At 37.7% G+C, this 20,332-nt stretch overlaps 1 long non-coding RNA gene across 1 annotated transcript; it reads right to left on the bottom strand.

Moving 5' to 3' along the window:
• Positions 1-1,434: 1,434 nt before the first annotated feature.
• On the bottom strand, positions 1,435-19,966 carry LOC137636652 (uncharacterized). The gene is made up of 4 exons (XR_011043176.1): positions 19,065-19,966; positions 16,164-18,070; positions 5,566-5,679; positions 1,435-2,929 (listed from the first exon to the last, which is right to left on the bottom strand). It is a non-coding gene; the product is annotated as an uncharacterized lncRNA (long non-coding RNA).
• Positions 19,967-20,332: the final 366 nt, after the last annotated feature.

Genomic DNA, 20,332 nt, shown 5'->3' with positions numbered 1-20,332 from the left:
TCTCAATATAGAATCACTAAATATAATCCCACTATGGAAACACTAAATATAATCCCACTATGGAAACACTAGACATAACTAATCCCAGTATGAAAACACTAGACATACATTATTCCCACTATAGAAACACTAGACATATTCCCACTATGGAAACACTAGACATATTCCCACTATGGAAACGCTAGATATAATCCCACTAGATCTGGAGATTTGATGAGAACTGAGCAGAACAAACTCAAAAGCTTATAAAATGATCTGATGAGAACTTGAGTTGAAATTCAGAAGTCCTTGTACAAAAAAAATCAATATATGGTATTACAAAATATTCCCATTATTTGAATTAAAAAGTTTTTAACTCAATAAAAAGAAACTTGATTAGGTTTGATGGGAATTATGTGAAGCACATTAATATTCACAGAAAAAATATGTATACATATACCTTAACCTAAAAAAAAACCTCCATATATCAAGACACTGTGGCGTTGGAAACTATAATTTACGCTCCCTATAAATGAGAAATAACAAAAGGTAATTTCCCAAGCCGTTAAAACCTAACTCCAAAACACTGCAAGATATGATTCTATCCCTAAAATGAAATGCATCATATTTGGTATTACTTCGGATAGATACTTGAAATATCACTACTGGTAGCCTATCAAAAATGTCCCTGCCTGACGATCTATTGGACTGGGGTTCTAGACCAGCTCAAGCTTGATAGTCTCTTGTAGTGTTTGCAAGCTCACCATCCTTGTGAGCTAAGGAAGAGTATTTGAGGGAGCATATAGATCTATCTGCCGAGTCATCAGCAGCCATAGCCTGGCCTCCCTATTCCTAGCTTGGGTGGAGACTGGTATTGGGCGCTGATCATACACATACATACATACATACATACATACATACATACATACATACATACATACACACTCACTCACACACACACAGCCCCTGCCTCTGCCATTCAAATGGCTACTTAGATTACCTATTTCATAAGATATTGAAGATCATTAAAAAGCAATTACTTAATTGGTTTGGCAGTGTATAAGTAATGAGTTTTACTTTTAAAACAAAAGCCTGTAAAATATATACTTTTGCAAAAAAAAAAAAATATAATAATAATAATAATGAGCTTCTAATAAAAATTTTCAAAAGCAAAATGTATCAATGTAATATTAACTAAAACATACTTATCTATCTTTGTAGATATCCAAGACATACTCATCTACTTTTAAAATTCCTCAAACTTTCTCCGATTTTGAATTTAGTTGCTAAACTGAGTAGTTAAAGCTATCGTCAAAAATAAATTACACTAAAAAAAACATTTTAAATCTAGTTTGCTTATTAATTCCTGTGTGATATCTTCTACAATTTAAGGCATTTATCTAAAAAATGAATTACACTATAATAAGCATTTTAAGTCTAAGTTTGCTTATTAATTCATTTGTGATATCCTCTACAATTTAAGGCATTTATCTAATACCAACTTCAATTAAACAGTAGTAAAATACCATTACTATGCAGCAGCACTTTCAATTTGTGCTAAGTAACTCGCATACTGTACTGAAACTCAATTGTAAGGGTAAAATCTTTGAGTTTTCACTATGATTATCAACATACCAAACACCCTTTAAATATGCGCTTTTAAGAGGATTTCCTAATCTATACCCTGCTTACCAAACGTGCCTTTGTCAGTTGACCATTTCAGTCAAGGTTGCTCAAGGGTTCGTACCTTTTATACCCAAATTTACCAAACTTACTTAAAGAAACATTTTCAGTCTGGAACATACATCCACGCGCCCACAGTGTCTTGAAATATGACGAGAAGCCATGATAATAATGCTCTTTATACTATATTCTGAACAGTATATAAAGTTTAAGCAAGATGCAAAATTTTCATGGCAAACTTAAAACTAACCTACATAAACTATCTTATGCTTGAAAATTATGGCAAATTTATCCACTTGTCCCTAAAATCTCTTGAATGTTTCCCATCAGGGATTGTAACTAAGATTTACAGTCTGATGTGTCGCTTGTATCAAACTGAATTTTGACAAGCACAAATACATATGAAGTAGCTCAAAATTATTCGGGGCTTTGCCATAACTGATTATTTGCCGTGAATGCCCTAACTAAAAATACCTATCATTTCAAATCCAGTTCAACTATATGAAAACGTAAAACTATTTGCAATTATCATTCATTTTGCCAATACTTAGCTAGGCAACTTAACTTTGGCCTGACTGGTTCTGTCACACTATTATCCCTAACCTTCGCAAAGAAATTTTTGCAAAAAATTAAAACTATTCTCCGTAACTATTACAAAACGTATTATTATGTACGCGAACTGCACAAAAGTTACCGTCAATTATGTAAGTTACCTTACTGGTCTAAATAATTTGCTAGTGATAATTGCATATACATTGAATCTACATCAGATAGCTTCTGATTTTCTACAGCTTAAAACTAACACTGAATGAACTATATTACCTAATTCCACATATCACTTTTGAATAGTTATGCATCTTCAAATGGCCAATATACCTGATATCTAGCAAACTAATTTGGATAAAAGTATCTTGATACAGTACTTAAGACTGGCTGATACTAGATGTTATGTTTATCAAGTCTATTGAAGCTTAATGAACTATTTTATCCCATAAGTTTATGGCTCTAATAAACTAATACTAGAAAGCTGCTTAAATCTTAATTCTATAGTAATCCTGCTAGCAATAACACAGGAGGATCCCCTATTATGACCTAAAATGCACATTTGGCTCATTTTAGAAAAAAAAATTTTGCTGGAGACAATGTTCGATTTTTTCCTCGACGTAATCTATTCTGCGGAATCTTCCAAATTTTCTTGGGATCTTGAGATATAAATTGTAATTTTCTTGTCACAATTTCCACTGCAGTTTTTTCCTCAAACGATTCTCTGTGGAGTAAAGAAACAAGTTAATTGTGTCATGTATTACCAGGTATTATGACAAAGATAATTAGCCATAAACACTAACCAGACCTCAAGCATATGATTAGGATCCTCGTATAAAGAGGTAAAAGGTTTTGATTTTTTATGTCTGTAGTTATTAATAAAGAATGATTTTCTTAAATTATTTATATATAGTTTTTAAATGTTATGAAAAATGTTGAATTGGAGAATGATGCAAATTTTGCTAGTCGAAGGTTTTTAGTATTACATTATCATATACTAGTGTCTGTGATCAAGTTGTCATTATTATTATTATTATTATTATTATTATTATTATTATTATTGCATGAACCTGGTTATGAATTTTACCGGAATATTTAAAAAATTCTCACATTTAGGAAAATATTATCCCAGACTTAAATTAGAGTTCTCTTGCTTGAGTGTACACTCAGGCATGCTACACACTATTCCATCTTGTTTCTTTTGTTTCTATGAAGTTTTTAAAGTTTACAAATGATGGATCTAATTTAATGTTGTTAATGATCTTAAAATATTTTATTTTGATTGTTATTTCTTCTCATGTAGTTTATTTCCTTAGTTTCCTTTCCTTCACTGAGCTATTTTTTTCCAGTTGGAGCCATTGGGCTTATAGCATCATGCTTTTCCAACTAGGGTTGTAGCGTAACTAGTAATAATGATGATAATACTCCCCAAATTAGGTGTCATTTTCAGATAACAAGCTGCTTACTACCCTCACTTACTTTATCTCTGTACTTGTTGAATATCAGACTTTATATAATACATTAATGAACCCAGACTTATTGGTAAAATATCATAAGAACAGTCTTAAAAAGACTAAGGATTTCCCATTTCCTGGTTATTGTATTTATCTCTACTTCAATGTTATCATACATACATATACCACGGCCCTTCCCCCAATTTTGGGGGGGTAGCCGACATCAAACAAATGAAACAAAAAAGGGGACCTCTCCTCTCTACGTTCCTCCCAGCCAGACAAGGGACTCAACCAAATTCAGCTGGTACTGTTAGGGGTGCCACAGCCCACCCTCCCCCGTTATCCACGACAGATGAAGCTTCATAAAGCTGAATCCCCTACTGCTGCTACCTCCGCAGTCTTCCAAGGCACTGGAGGAAGCAGCAGAGCCTACCGGAACTGCGTCACAATCGCTCGCCATTCATTCCTATTTCTAGCACGCTCTCTTGCCTCTCTCACATCTATCCTCCTATCACCCAGAGCTTCCTTCACTCCATCCATCCACCCAAAACCTTGGCCTTCCTCTTGTACTTCTCCCATCAACTCTTGCATTCATCACCTCCTTTAGCAGACAGCAATTTTCCATTCTCTCAACATGGCCAAACCACCTCAACACATTCATATCCACTCTAGCTGCTAACTCATTTCTTACACCCATTCTCACCCTCACTACTTCGTTCCTAAACCTATCTACTCGAGATACACCAGCCATACTCCTTAGACATTTCATCTCAAACACATTCAATTTCTGTCTCTCCGTCGCTTTCATTCCCCGAGCCATGCATCACAGTTGGTACAATCACCTTCTCATACAGAACTCTCTTTACATTCATGACCAACCCTCTACTTTTTACTACTCCCTCAACTGCCCCCAACACTTTGCATCCTTCATTCACTCTCTGACATACATCTGCTTCCACTCCACCATTTGCTGCAACAACAGACCCCAAGTACTTAAACTGATCCACCTCCTCAAGTAACTCTCCATCCAACATGACATTCAACCTTGCACCATCCTTCCTTCTCGTACATCTCATAATCTTACTCTTACCCACATTAACTCTCAATTTCCTTCTCTCACACACCCTTCCAAACTCTGTCACTAATCGGCTAAGCTTCTCTTCAGCATCTGCAACCAGTACAGTATCATCCACTAACAACAACTGATTTACCTACCATTCATGGTCACTCTATTCTACCAGTTTCAATCCTCGTCCAAGTACTCGAGCATTCACCTCTCTCACCACTCCATCAACATACAAGTTAAACAACCACGGCGACATCACACATCCCTGTCTCAGCCCCACTCTTACCGGAAACCAATCGCTCACTTCATTTCCTATCCTAACACATGCTTTACTACCAGATCCATAAACGCAACATACACCTCCTTACCTTTTGCTAAATATTTCTCGCATATCTGCCTAACTGTAAAAATCTGATTCATAAAACCCCTACCTCTTCTAAAACCACCCTGTACTTCTAAGATTGAATTCTCTGTTTTATCATTAATCCTATACACTTTTCCCACCACACTCAACAAACTAATACCCCTTGAATTACAACACTCATGCACATGCACATCAATGTTATGAATATTAATAAATTCTACTTCCCTAAGTCATTCTATTCGTGCAATTACAAGTTACTCTGCACACATGAATACACAAATTTCTAGAATATTTGACAAACTACTGGCAATAACAACTGACAACCTTACGTTTCACATTGGATTTCAAGACCTCATTAATATACAATATTTCATTTCTATGCCCGTACTTTTGACTCCTTTTAAATGAAACGTAAATACCTTACTAAAACACTTCCCTTAACGAATAATCTTCAACAGTTATTAATGAAAACCTACCTTATCAGTGCTGAGCATGGATCATCTCCTTAAGAATTCACAAAGCATCTTCCTTAGGAACTTTCATCAAATTAGAACTTCAAGATTTGTCTTGGAAAAAAAGGCAATAACTTTCTGGAATGAAAAAGAAATTTAAGTCATTATAATCTAAAATCCATCGGCTTAAAAAGATTCTAAAATCAGAACAATGGGGTTGACCAGGCTTCAACCATCTAAAATCTTAGCTCCTATTACTGTACTACAAGGCTCACAAGATAGGACAGATGCTCTTAGTATTATTTTGTGATCAATGGCATTTCAATGTAGGTATAGTTGGATATAGGAATTCTTGGCACACCACACTCTGAGAAAGTGCACCGTGTCATTCCCTTACTGTAGTCAAGTAACCAACGAATAGTGTAGGGATTGGTGACATTAGTGGTCACCAGGGCTACATACACACACACACTCTCCTCTCAGTAATGTTGAGAAAACGGCCACCTACTCAGAGCGAGGTGTACCAGGAATGCTAACTGTAACTAACTCAAATTGCAACCCTCCTCTTTTGCAGAAACTTAATATAATCATAAAATTGAGATTACAAGGTAGATACAGGTCCTGAACTTATAAACATTGGGATATAAGACGACAAATCTAACTGAAATTCAGATATCGAGTCAAAAACTCATAATGAAGTACTGTACTGAAATAAAACAATATATAATTTATTGCAGTAAGAAAGGCGGTATTTGCCATATGAAATGGGACTTTGTTGACTTTTCCGCAGAAAATTATAGGCATGTGAAATGGGTGAAGTCTACCCCAGGCCAAAATTTTACAAAATTCAACTTACATATAATTCAACTTGGAACCTACTAAGTTTTTAGGTTGAGGACTTTCTGTACTATTATAATTACTTTCAAATTTGTCATTTCTTTCTTATTAAAAAGTAAGAAATAATTGACAACTTTGAAAGTAATTTGTATTTTTTTCTAACTGTACAAACCTGAGTCCTTTATATTAGAGAGATAACCAAGAAGCTGTAGTACATGGCTGTTAAAATTCATAACAAGGTGTAAAGAACTGATCAGTAGTTACCAATTGGCAGCTGGGAAGCACTGCCCCCCCACCCCCCACCCCCCACCCCAACCCTTGCTAAGTCTAATGTTGATGAACCTTACATAGTCATAATCTCGTTCGCTACCTGAGGATGCAAAGACCACTTGGATCAAACTATTTGCATCCTCTTGGTCAACTTGTCAGCTAGAATGTTAATTTTGCTTGGAATGAAGTGGGCCGACAAGGTGATAGCCATGTCCCCAGCCCATTCCAAAATTTCCACTCCTAACTGGCAGAGCTGCAGTGAAACCGTACCTCCTAATTTGTTTCTGTAAGCCACCACTGTGGTGTTATCACTCATCAACACCATTAAGTCACCAGTCATGAAAGGTCAAAAGTGTTGCAAGACCAACAGGGCTGCCTTGAGCTGTAACATTATGTGGCACCAACAATCTTTGTCTCACTACTGTCCTAACAACAGATGTTGCAAGAGGAATGCTCTCCACCTTTCCTTTAATGCATCATGAACAGTCTAGTTCTGGAGAGGGTGAGAGGAGAGCTGAATACATTAGGAGATTGGTCTTGCCTAACCACCACTCCACGTTTCTTTTCGGCTCTTCCCCTATCAGAACCTGTTTCCCGGGAGAGTAACTGCCTTGAGACTGGTAGTTCTTCAGTTGCCACTGAATGGAACACATCCGGAGATGTCCTTTCGTAATGAGGCCTTTCAAGGATGCAAGGAGGCTCTGCCACCGATGTGCCAGCAGCTGAGATTGTTGAAGGAGAGAGAGGGGCACCTTCCTCAGGAGAGCCAGACGATCCTGTGATGAGATAACTATCCTGAGGATCATGTTCATTTCCCTTCCTAGATATATCAGTCTTTGTCTGGCCAAGAGAACTGACTTCTCTTGATTTACAGAGTCAAAATTATTTCCCTTCCTATATAATCAGTCTTTGTCTGGGAAAGAGAACTGACCTCTCTCAATTTACAGAGTCAATCTTTATTACCCTCCCTATATATATAAGTCTTTGTCTGGGCAAGAGAACCAATTGTTTAGATAACGTAATAGACCGATTCTGTTGGCATGAGCCAAGGCCAATACCAAAGAGAACAGTCAGGTGAAAACTTGTGGTGCCATTGCCACTGAAAGAACAAAATATGGCACCCTGAACTGATACACCTTGTTCGCTATGACGAACCAGAGGTACTTCCTTGAGGTGGGCTGTTCTAGGATCTGGAAGTACACATCCTTCAGGTCTATTGTCACCATAAAGTTTAATGATCTGATTACCTGTCTGACCATGACTGTTGTCCCCATTTTGAATCGAGTTTACACAACTAACTCATTTAACTCTCAAGAGGTCTTCAGCCTCCAGATGCCTTTTTGACACGAAAGAGTCAACTGAAGAAGCCTGGGGACCCATTGATGACCTCCTGGAAAGAACCCTAATTTACTATGGTCTGAACTTCCACCGAAGAGAGAGGTCCTTCGTTGACCCCTGACGAAAGGAAAACAACATCGTCAATGGAGGAATCACAGTAGGGGGAGAGCTGATGAACGGTACATGTTATCTGAAGCGCGATACATCCACCGCCCGTTATTCAGCTCCATGATGTAACCACCTCCAACTTCTGAGCTGTAGGCATCACCTCACCTGTGCTGCTGTGGGAGGATTAGCCACGCCCAGGTGCCTGCGTCATCCTTACCTTTTTCCTCTTCGTTGACCGTGCCCTCGGCACTGTCTATTTGAAATGGGCAACTGCTGCTGTGTTCCCTGCCTGGAGGTGGACTGTACTGAGCGAGAATCGTCTTTCGACATCCCCTTATACGCTTGTTTTGCTATAGGTGACAATTTTTGTTGGCCAGAGATGGGCAAGACCTGTGGCTACCTAAAAGATACAGCATGGTGGAGAAGGGAGTCCCCTCCACTTTTCGGGTACTGTCTAAACAAATTCTGTTGGGAACATGGAGTGACCATTGATGGAAATGTTTCTTAGTTGTAACACTCCATGCATGCAGAGAATCTGTCTCCGGAATTTGGAGGCCATACCATCAAATCTCTTTAGGAGCCAGTTAGTTACTGGTTGGCACCTTGATGAGCGAGGAACTCCAATGCCATATCTCCGATAAGGACAATGTTCTTTAAAGTACCATGCTTGTTAGGGTGTGTGAGCTCTTCTGTGTTGGCGAGGAAACCAACAGTGCCCGACCAGTGGTCCATCCACCCAGGAAACTGCCTCAAAGGTCGCCATAGCCACGCACTTCACATTCTAAGCGTCAGAGACTGCAAAGACAATAGATTGGGAGGACAATTAATTTGCTGGTACACCATGCGCTAGAGCAGACACCACAGGGTCAAGTGGCAAGGGGGTGGGGATGGCTCCTTGGACTTTATAGTATTTCCTTTGACATGTGTACGCCGGAGATATGATCTTCACGGACATCCCAGCCCTCAGCGAGTTTCTTCGTGCTGACACCTGGGCATCTAATTCGTCTAGAACTTACTCGCGAATCTAATAGAAAAGTAGGATGACATAAACAAAGAACTCCAACTGGGAAAACACCTCAGTGAGAAAAGGAAATAAGTAAACAAATAGAAGTGTATGGCCAAGTATAACCTCAAACATGAGAACTCTAAACCAAAACAGTGAAAGACCATGGTACAGAGATTATGGCACTACCCAAGATTAGAGAATAATGGATTGATTTTTTAGTGTCCTCCTCCTAAATGAGCTACTTACCATAGCTAAAGTGTCTCTTTTATCCTTAACAAGTGGGCAGTAGCCATTGAACAATTATGGTGCAGTAGTTAACCCATTGAGTAAAGAATTTTTTGTTTATCTTAACATTGTCAGGTGTATGACTAAAGAGGAGAATTTATAAAGAATAGGCCAGACTATTCGGTGTATATGTATAAGGCAAAATGGGGCCGGAACCAAAGAGGGATTCAATGTAATACTATCTGGTCAGTCCCTGTTCGAGCGCCATTAAACCTTCACGCAACCTTTCAGAATTCTGATTACTCTCTTTATCTTCCATTCTCCCATGCATCCTCGACATTGCATCTGCTATCACATTTTTATTTCCCGGTACATATTCTAACCTAAAATCAAATTCACTCAAGGCCTCTATTGTCCTACCAACCCTTGCATTCACACTCTTACCTAATCATATACACTAGGGGCTGATGGTCAGTACGCACAATGAATTTTACACCATGCAAAAATACTTTCAATGCTTTCACACAAAATCGTATTGCAGCCAATTCCCTGTCAATCGTCGAATACTTCCGCTCAGCTTTATTAAATGCTTTACTAACATACGCTATTACTCTCAATTCCTCTTCTCCATTTACTCTGCATTTGAACCAAACAACCACCCATACTAACCCCACTCACATTCGTACACAACTCTAGCATATTCGCATTTTCACTATAGTCTGGAAATGCCAAAGTGACGTCTTTTATGGCCTCATCCTTCAACCTTTTAAATGCTTCTATCATCTGATCATCCCATTTTAACTTCGTACTATTCCTTTTACCCGTCCATTCATTCAAAGGCTTCCCTATACCTGAACAATCTTTAACAAACTTGCAACCAAACTCAACCAAACCAAGAAAACCTTGCAACTCACGCACAGTCTGGGGACGTGGAAATTCTCGCACGTTATTCACAAACTTGTCGCTCTTCCTTATACCAGATTCACCCACTACATGCCCAAGAAATTTCACCTCCCTGGCCAACCACGTACACTTCTCAAGCTTAATTTTCACATCAACTTCAATTAATAGCCTCAACACTGCCTCAAGCAACTGCATATGTTCCTCAACAGTCTCGCTCACAATCAGAATATCATCTATAAAAAGTCATCTTCAGTCAATCGAACCCAGCCAAAACAACATTCATTGCCCTTTGGAAGGCAGCAGGCGCATTAGCAAGGCCAAAACTTAATCTTCTAAACTGATGGTGACAATTACTACTCGAAAATGCCGTAATGGGCCTGCTCCCTTCTGCCAGAGGCATCTGGTAATAGCTCCGCACCAAATCTAATTTAGTAAAAACTTTCATTCCATGCATTTTATAAACACAATCAGACACCACATTCATTGGAAAACGTTCTTTAACAGTCACTTCACTCACCTTCCTATAATCAATACACATGCGTAAACTTCCATCAGGCTTTCGTACAGAGACAATAGGGCTATTCCAGGCACTCTCACTCCTTTCTATTATACCCATACACTCTAATTCCTGACACTGCTCCTCTATCTCCTTGGCAATAGGCGGAGAAAAATACCTGGGACGCTGATATATGAGGGTATCATCACTGAGAACTATTTTAAATTCTGGCAGGTCTGACCCCCCACAATCATCGTCACCGAGACTCATAACTCTCCGCTTATCCCATAACATCTTAAGCAATCGTTCCCTTTCGACCTCACTTATACTCTCATCTAACTTGATTCTTTCTTTCAACGTATCGTAATCCCAATCGTCATTGTTCCTTACCTTACCAGCCATTACCTGTCTCGCCTTAACATATCTTTCATCCTCTACATCGACCAGCGTATACATACATCCCATGCAATCGCCCTCACGTATACCACGTACTCTCTTCCTCCTATCACTCGACAACAAACTTACATACCCTGAGGTTCCTGCATATTCATGACACCATCATATATATACGCGCTAGTTTTCACCAAATTACCTGCTTCCATACATTCCACTACAAATTCATATTTGTAACTATTGGAAATTCCCAGACTTCTCGGCCAGACAACTTTTACGCTAATAACCTCACCTTTCTTACCCGATAACTTTACACTTTCCTTTGCTATCAATGGCACTCCCCTCCACACCTTCGTACTCACTCTGCCGTCTTCTTTTAAATAAAATTCCTCACAAATATTACCCTTACCCTTTATTTCTATCATATTCACACTTGGATGTACAATCATACCACATTTTTTCAGAAATTTATACCCAAGCAGTACGCCATATTTCTCATTCGCTCCCTCGACCACATAAAAATCATTATCCTCCATCATCAGCCCCCCAATCATAACATTTTCCCGCAACTTGCCTTGCAAAGGCATACGCAAATTACCAATGCATTTCACTTCACCCTTACATCCCTTAAACTCACCAACCTCTTTTACCTTATCATATGCATTCCTAAACATTAAATTGTCACCACACCCAGTATCAATCAAACCAACCAACTCTACCCCATTAAAAATAATTTTCCCACTCTTGCAATCTTGTGCTCATTCCCCCATCACATCTTCATGCAATAAACCCTCACGAACATGCATCACATTCACTCCCCATACACACGAGGACTCACCCAGCTGAACCCTCTGATTAATTAGTTTCCCGAACATCCTGGCTGACTTAATCCCTTCTTCCTACAAACCCTTGCTACATGCCCATTCACCCCACATTCAGTACACTTAGCATGCTGCTCTGGGACATCCTCGCATGATGACCATCCTTACCACAATTACCGCAAATCACATTTGTACGATTACTCCTACATCCACTTGCTACATGCCCAGTCGTACCACACCGATAACACTTAACCATTTTCTCTTTCTTACAGTCGCTAATACAATGCCCTGTCTCTCCACACCCGAACCATGCCCATCTACACTCGTTCTTTTTATGTCCTACCTTCCCACACCTATAACACTTCTCTTCACGGATACCACTACCTAACCTAACTTGCTGCGGACCAGCACTTCTATCTCTCCAAACTTGATTTTCCTGTCTAAACCCTTCATTTCTCGGCATGGGTATTCCTACATTACTCGCCCTAACATTTCTATCTACTACACTCTCAGCTACACTCATTGGCCCTCTCATAACAGCATTTCTAAAACTACCAAATTCTGGCACACTTTCCTCCAATCCAGTTCTTACACTCACAGATTTACTTTCTTTCATACACCTATCCAACTCGTAATCCTCAACTATCTCTAAAATATCATCCCAAGTCAATCTCTCTTTAGTCCACCTCATTTTCTCCTTCCGTTTCAAATTAATAAACTCACACACACTCTCTCTAGTACTGTACCCAAAAACTTCTTCATTAGTTCCTTATTTTCATTTATTCCTTCATCCCCATACTTCTCTCTAGCTAAAGTTTCAAACCGACATACATACATCGAGATTGATTCACCCATTCATTCGTGCTTCATCAAAATCATTTTTACGCTTATACCTAACACTACCCTTCATACCTTTTACCTGTTCAATTATTCTCTTCTTTACACTTTCATACTCAACATCTCCTACACTCATTATCCCCCCATACATCGTCAACAAATATCCTGACAAAAATTCTCCCAACTCCCTAGCCCAAACTCTCTTACTATCCCCATACTTAGCCTGACAAAACCTTTCATATTTCCTAAATAAGTCATATACATCACTACTGCTATGTTAATTAAACCTTTCACACCTAGGTACCTCTCTCATAAACAGTCTTACAAACTTCCTCTACTTCATTCTCACTAATACCTTCACTGGCTACTCCCTTCTTGTTGCCTTCTTCCTCATTTGAATATAATGAATCTTATTCTACACTCAAAATCCTATCTTTAACAATTCCCTTCTTACCCTTTTTCTAACTTACCACCTTCACCCATTCATGATCATCCTCACTCACACCTTGACCTTTCTTCACATTATCTTTACCTTTCTTCTCATTCTTCCTATCACCCTTCGGTCCAATCTTACTATGGCTAGTCCCTTTACTTTCAATATCACTATCATTACCTTCCCCATTACATTATCACTTACCCTATCGTTCTCTTCCACCATCAACCCGTTACCCGAAGCAGAAGCCACTCCTCCGACTGCTCCTTCACCCATGACAGTTTTCATCATCGCCATTACTTGCCCCATCATAGCTTCCATTCGCTTCTCCATTCGTTCCTCATTTTCTCACATCCTCATCTCTTCACCCTCTTCCACTCTCTCTACAATTCCCTGAAGTTCCCTTAGTTTCCTTTGCATCTCCTCATTCTCAAAACTTAACCTCACATTCTCCAGCAACAACCTCTCATCTTGCTCATTAGACAACCGCAATTCCTCCTTTAAAACCTGTAACTGTTCTTCCATTTCCTCCATTTCGATACCATTATTATTTCAAGTCTAATTACTAAACCTATTTTACCCTTGTCCAGCAGTCCAGTTTCAATCCCACCTCGACAGTCCCTGTTCGGGCGCCAAATTTATGTGGCGGGATTTTGTCAAAAACAAACCCCCACACCTTTGATCACTCTGACAGACAAATTATCCCACAACACAAACTTTCCCCTTACTTTTACGTCAACTGGACTATTGCACGAAGGGAACAGTAAAACAAAACATCCTTAAAACTATGTTACTTACTTATTAAAAAAAATAAAAAATCACACATCATAAATCTGACACAGACAAAAATAACAACACACAAAAATATACTGTATATATCGGTGCGTGATGGTATCGAGAACTCGCCAATAATCGGAAAACAATTTCCTTTTAATATACCCAACACCATCAGTCCCCACACAGTACCAAAAGCACAATTAAGACTAAAATAAATTACTTAACACTGAAACACCAATCATATTCTGTAACCCAGCAAAAAAAAAGGTAAAACAATGCCAAAACAAGAGAAAACTCTTAATTCACACTGGCAACAGTCCTTGTAGCCTAATGCCACTGGCCAACAATATCGTACAAAACTAAAGCAAATAAGATAAAATTAATCCCCCACAAAATGGCTCCAGCTTCGGGGATTCCTTTGAAAGCTTTAATCCCCTTGTTGCATTGGGGAGTAATTTCTGTAAATGAGAGTGATTTACCTTCATTGTACACTCCACTCATCACTTTGAAGATGGGATACAGTGAGGATTAATGTATTTCAAGTCGTTAATTGGGATCGTAATGAATATTTAATCTATTAATGTTTGTTTTTAAATAAAGGCCAATTATTTGTAAACCTTGTTGCTGGTGTCCTAACTTAAGTTTTCACTACCAATTGAATCAATATGTTAACCCTTTTACCCCCAGGCTCTTTGGAAATTTCCAACCCTTAACCCCCAAGGGGTTATTTTTTCCCCAGCACATTTTGCAGTATATTTTTTTTAAATTGCTCTAACAGCCTTAATTTTTATCATAGAGAGGTCAGGTTGGTCTCATTCTCTTGGAAAATGCCTGAATTTTTTCAAAAAATTATCAAAAATATGAAAAAAATAATTTTAATAGCATTTTTTTGCAAGGACGTACTGGTATGTCCATGGGGGTAAAGGGATGAGTTTTGTGAAACGTACCAGTACGTCCTTTGGAGGTAAAAGGGTTAACTTTCATTTCTATCAGTCCTGTAGAATTTAAAGGTCGTTCATGAATAGCCGAGGCAAGGGACTGGAAAATATCATAGAGAATGACTATATATACATATGATCAGCAACTAAAGCCATGACCACCGTTAGAGCCCTCTCCATCCAAGCTAGAACCAGGGATGCCCAGCCATGGTTGATGATGATTCAACTGGTAGACCTATAGGCTCCCTGCAAGCCAACACATCTACCTCACAAGTAGTGCCGGTAAGGTTGTACACTAACAGAAATTACTGAGTTTGAGGGGATCTCGAACGCCAGTCCAACAAACTGACAGGCAGGGAAGTTTCCAATAAGCTACCACAACAATAATGATTGTGTACTTTCGTTCATTTGACTTGTTAATAAAATCACAATTCTCTGGATATTTTCCTACATATCTACAACTTTGTGTATATGTAAGGGAATATATCTAAATGATTTGACTCGTAGAGAAAACAAATCCGACTTCTTGTATGCTGTGGTCTCTGAAGAACATTCTCTAAAACCCTACATAAAACAAATTAAAACATAGTGATTGACAAATCAAGAAACTTAAAAAAAAAGGAGCAAATGGATATCGTGAACTTAAAAAGCTTAGATCAGGTTTCTGGAATGCATGAGAAACGGCTTTATCAAGTCTATAAGAGGAACAGAAGATTTAACAGGGCTTTGCGAGGCACAGGAAAATACAAAAGTGATTTTGATGTTAAAACCATAATGCATCTTCTGCAAGTTAGTCCAATGTTCATGGAAATTTGCTATTTCAAAAGTGAGTGGGTTCAACACTAATAAGTCCAGAGTTCATAGGTAAGGGATCATAGTATTTTGTACCCTTCATATTAATACCAAAACCAAAATGCTAGGAAGAAATTTCTTATTTGTGTAATGGCCAGAACACTTTATCAATGCGTATTTACTAAACCCCAAAAATGTACTTTGAACACTACACCTAAATTAATTGTCAATCGTACAATAAGTGACTTTTTTTAATAGAAATATTTCCTTTTAGAATTTCAGGACTTGTGCTCTACAATTGAATTTGGGTTGCAATTCATTATTTCAATGCTAACATTAAGGATTTGCATATTCAATGAATGAACACCACACATTGTTTGTCCAATCTGAATATAATCTCCTAAGGAGCTGATATTGGATTAAGAATTTGTAATATTAGGACACTCACCATTGATAGATTTTGATGGCATCCACGATGAATTTTGCGGGTCGTAATATCTGTCCACATGTAGTTCCATTTGCCAAACTCTCCCTAGTGGTATCATCTCAAATCTCTAATTTCATATCTTCTTAGTTCTTAAGTCTTCTTATCAAAAATGTTCAGGTTGAGTCCCTCGTCAGGCTGGGAGGAACTTAGAGAGGAAAGGTCCCCTTTTTATCATTTGTTTGATGTTGGCTATCCCACAAAATTGAGGGAAGTGTCTTCGTATATCTATGATGTAAATTGTGATCAAAATGTTTTTGTAGGTCTAAGTATTTTCTGTTCTTAGCTGCGATATAACATAACATTTTTTTTAGATCTTCACTTGCTTGATGTTTCAAATTATTTCTGAGAGAACACAGACTCCAGCATATTTTTTTCCTTCTTCTGGTAGGCCTATTGGCTGTTTCAAGAGTACTATCTATGCTTTTCTTAAGACACTTACGTGTTTTGATGTTAGAGGAAGATTATCAGTTCAGGTTTCTATATCTAGGCTCGAATAATTGAGAGTCCACACAGTACTGTAATGTTTGAGTTTTGTTACACTATTTTCACTTGATGTAGCTTCCACAAACAAACGTTTCAAATTATCGGAACATAGATATATGTCTACCTGTAGGCTCCATACTTTTAAATATACGGCCTCGAGACTATACGATAAGCTCCCACTAGACATTCGAAAGACTGAAGATATTAAGGTTTCAACGGAAGACTTTCTTGTTCTCTAAGTGCTTTGATAGTGTGGATTTGACAATAAACGAGCGATATGCAGTGTGAAATGTTGAATGCTTTCGAACGGACACGATAAACTGACTGTGAAGTTGTCGTGTAGAGTAGGGTTCCCCTGCTGTATAGGAACCGAAAAGAAGCCCTTAAAGTAAAGATCTTTACTTTTTCTGGAGTAGGCTATACCATTTTCTAGGTTCAATCAAATTACATTTTCAGTAGACACCATAAGGTAGTTTTCACTAGTCTGTGACCTTTCAATTACTGTCTAAATTACTGTTAATGGTTAGCAATTACTGTACCTGCTTTATCAACAAGTTATAAAAATTTTGCACTGGAGAGATGAAAATTCCTTGTCTAATATTAAATGCACTACTGTATTATTAACAAAGTCACATGGATCCAGTTTTAACAACTGCTTACAATCACTATTTTAGGTAATTGATGTCATTCCAACAGATCATTAAAATCCAACGTAAACTTCACCGTTCCCATGTTAATCATTTCTTGGAGAAAACTAAATTAATTAGCACTTGTCCGAGAAACACTGTAAACTACGACGAACAAAAAATTTTCTCCAATCTTAAGACCTGAATTTTAACAGGAATTTATTGAAAACTCGTCACCTAAGTTCGTTCCGTTCTAACATGAGGACACTGTTCTAGAGACTTCTATCAACTCAATCACTGATTTACATAGTTTTTCTCGATTTAATATTTACAGAGTCGAATTTCAAGACATCATGATATATATCCACGACTAGGATATTTTACTCTACCTTTCCATCCATTATTTTGAAATGCCTCAAATTGAATGTGTACTCTGAATCTCTTGTCTTCTGTTTACTTAGTAGAGGCCTTCGATGATCATTTCCGGATAACATGATTCTCATATACATCAAGCGGTTCTCATACATCCATCGTTTTCAAGGATTTATCACCTCAACAGATCATCAGTTTTCAGTCTCCTGAAGACATCCTTTCATCCAACAGTGGGAGCAAGTCACTTATGCCCAATGTACCCCTAGCAGGTAACTTTTTCATATTACCAATAGATTCCATATTTCAGTGTCGCATGGGGTGGATGGTATCCTAACAGCATGACTGTTCTTTTCCGAACTTCAAACGTTTCCTTCCGTAGTAACAAACCTGCAAATAAAAGTCATATATAGAAAGCCAATCTTAAATACTGGATTATCAAACTTGAAACTCTTCTAAGCAGTAAAAAGAAAATGGGGAATAACAAATAAAACTATCAAGTAAAAGCAATGTAGAAAATGCTAGACTAATAGCTGTTGAGTAAATGCTAGCATAGTAGCATGGAATGTCATTTGTTAGGGCTCAGTACAGTTTCAAATTGAGTGAACACCAAATCGACTAGCAATAAAGTTTTTTGTATGAAAATTTAAGGTTAAAACTTATATCAAATATAGTATTAAAACTTGTATCAGTTATCTAAAGTTTTAATCAACTGTTCTTGATAAAATTATAACACTGTTCCATCATGCATACCACATTAAATTTCTTTAACAAAAGTTAATAAATAACTTGAAATAGAACCAAAATTCCAGGGAATATAGCAAACATGGATATACCTTTTATTAGCTTAACCCTTTTACCCCCAAAGGACGTGCTGGTACGTTTCACAAAACTCATCCCTTTACCCCCATGGACGTACCGGTACAGCCTTGCAAAAAACTGCTATTTAAATTTTTTTTTTGCATATTTTTGATAACTTTTTGAGAAACTTCAGGCATTTTCCAAAGAACGAGACCAACCTGACCTCTCTATGACAAAACTTAAGGCTGTTAGAGCAATTTAAAAAAAAATATACTGCAAAATGTGCTTGAAAAAAAAAATAACCCGTAGGGGTTAAAGGGTTGGAAAGTTCCAAATAGCCTGCGGGTAGAAGGGTTAATGCCGTTTGATTTGAAACTTCTAAGAAAAATATGGAAATTGAACTTTTATATAAAAAAATACAAAAAAATTTGCTCGGTATATTAAACAATGGTCTGAAATTCATCATACATTTAGCACTAACAAGGAATTTGCATAATCAATTAATTAAATCACATTATCTTACATGAATATAATCCAAGGGGTTGGAATACGATTCAAATTTTTTTAAGATTACAACACTTACCATTGAATTTTGGATTGAGTTTTCGGAAGAATGGTCATATTGGCCCAACAGAAGTTCCTTTTGTCAAACTCGTACGGCCTGATCTTATTGAATGGCCAGGCAGTTTGTGGTCAAAATTCCTTCTACCAGAAGTTTTTATGTTCTAATGATTTGAGATTCTTAATTGTGGTGTAGAAAAGCACTAGTTTCTTGAATTTTCACTTGCTTCATGTTTTCAATTTTCTCAAGAGAACAAATACACCATGAGTTTCTTCCTTCCTATAGCGCAGGCTAAAATTCATAAGTATTCGGTATGAGTTTCCTAATTTGTTAAATATGCTCTTCAAAACTTGTTCACATTTGTGTTAGTTAGATTATCAGGTCAATTCTCACAGTTCTTGAAACCTGCATGAGCCCACTCCGTACTTTCTCTTTCGATTCGCACACTGTTTTCCTGGTCCTGTCACACATGGAAACCGTGTGTCCTGGAGGACCTATAAGATTTATTTGTCATATATATTCCACAGTATTTAGAATATCACACAGTACATTCAGGTAATTGTCAAATCCACATTATCAAAGCACTTAGAAAACAAGTTTTCACTTGGTGTAGCTTCCTCAAGGATTCACAGATGGTCCGTCACCTGTCAAACGTGGTCCTTTATAGAACTCATTCTCTATCTAAAATCTCAGTCACAGACACCATCTTTACTTTTCTATGATTATGCTAGAACTTCTGGTTTGAAATAAACTGCATTTTCAGCAGTGCCGTGAGTATCTGACGAATCTCTCCCTTTTTCATTTTAAATTGCCAGTAATTATTAGCCATGACCTATTACGATCTCAACCTAATTTTTCAACAGCAATTATTGAGATGTTCATAAGAATCTTCCGCAGGAAATGAAAATCTTTCACCATTCTCATGTTAATTTCTTGGCGCAGATTTCTGAACATCAACACCTGTCCAAGGAATAAAATAAAATGATATCATTAAAGTTTGAAGATCTTTTGCCTCTCATTAGCCTTCATTACAGATCCAGGAAATCTAAAGAGAAAACTGCATTTAAAAAAATGAAAAATAAAATGGGCAAACAAATTAGAGTGACTTCATTAAAGCTTTGAATGTACTCTGCCACAAATTAGCCATCACTACCTTAAGCATTTAATAAGCTTTATGACAGCCACTTTCTTTAACCCTTTTACCCCCAGGGTCTTTGGAAATTTCCAACCCTTAACCCCCAAGGGGTTATCTTTTTCCCAGCACATTTTGCAGTATATTTTTTTTTAAA

Source organism: Palaemon carinicauda, unplaced genomic scaffold (assembly GCF_036898095.1).
Source record: "Palaemon carinicauda isolate YSFRI2023 unplaced genomic scaffold, ASM3689809v2 scaffold348, whole genome shotgun sequence".
NCBI classification, from domain to species: Eukaryota; Metazoa; Arthropoda; class Malacostraca; order Decapoda; family Palaemonidae; genus Palaemon; species Palaemon carinicauda.
Note: the sequence above shows the minus strand (reverse complement) of the source record. Positions and strands in the feature narration are given on the sequence as shown.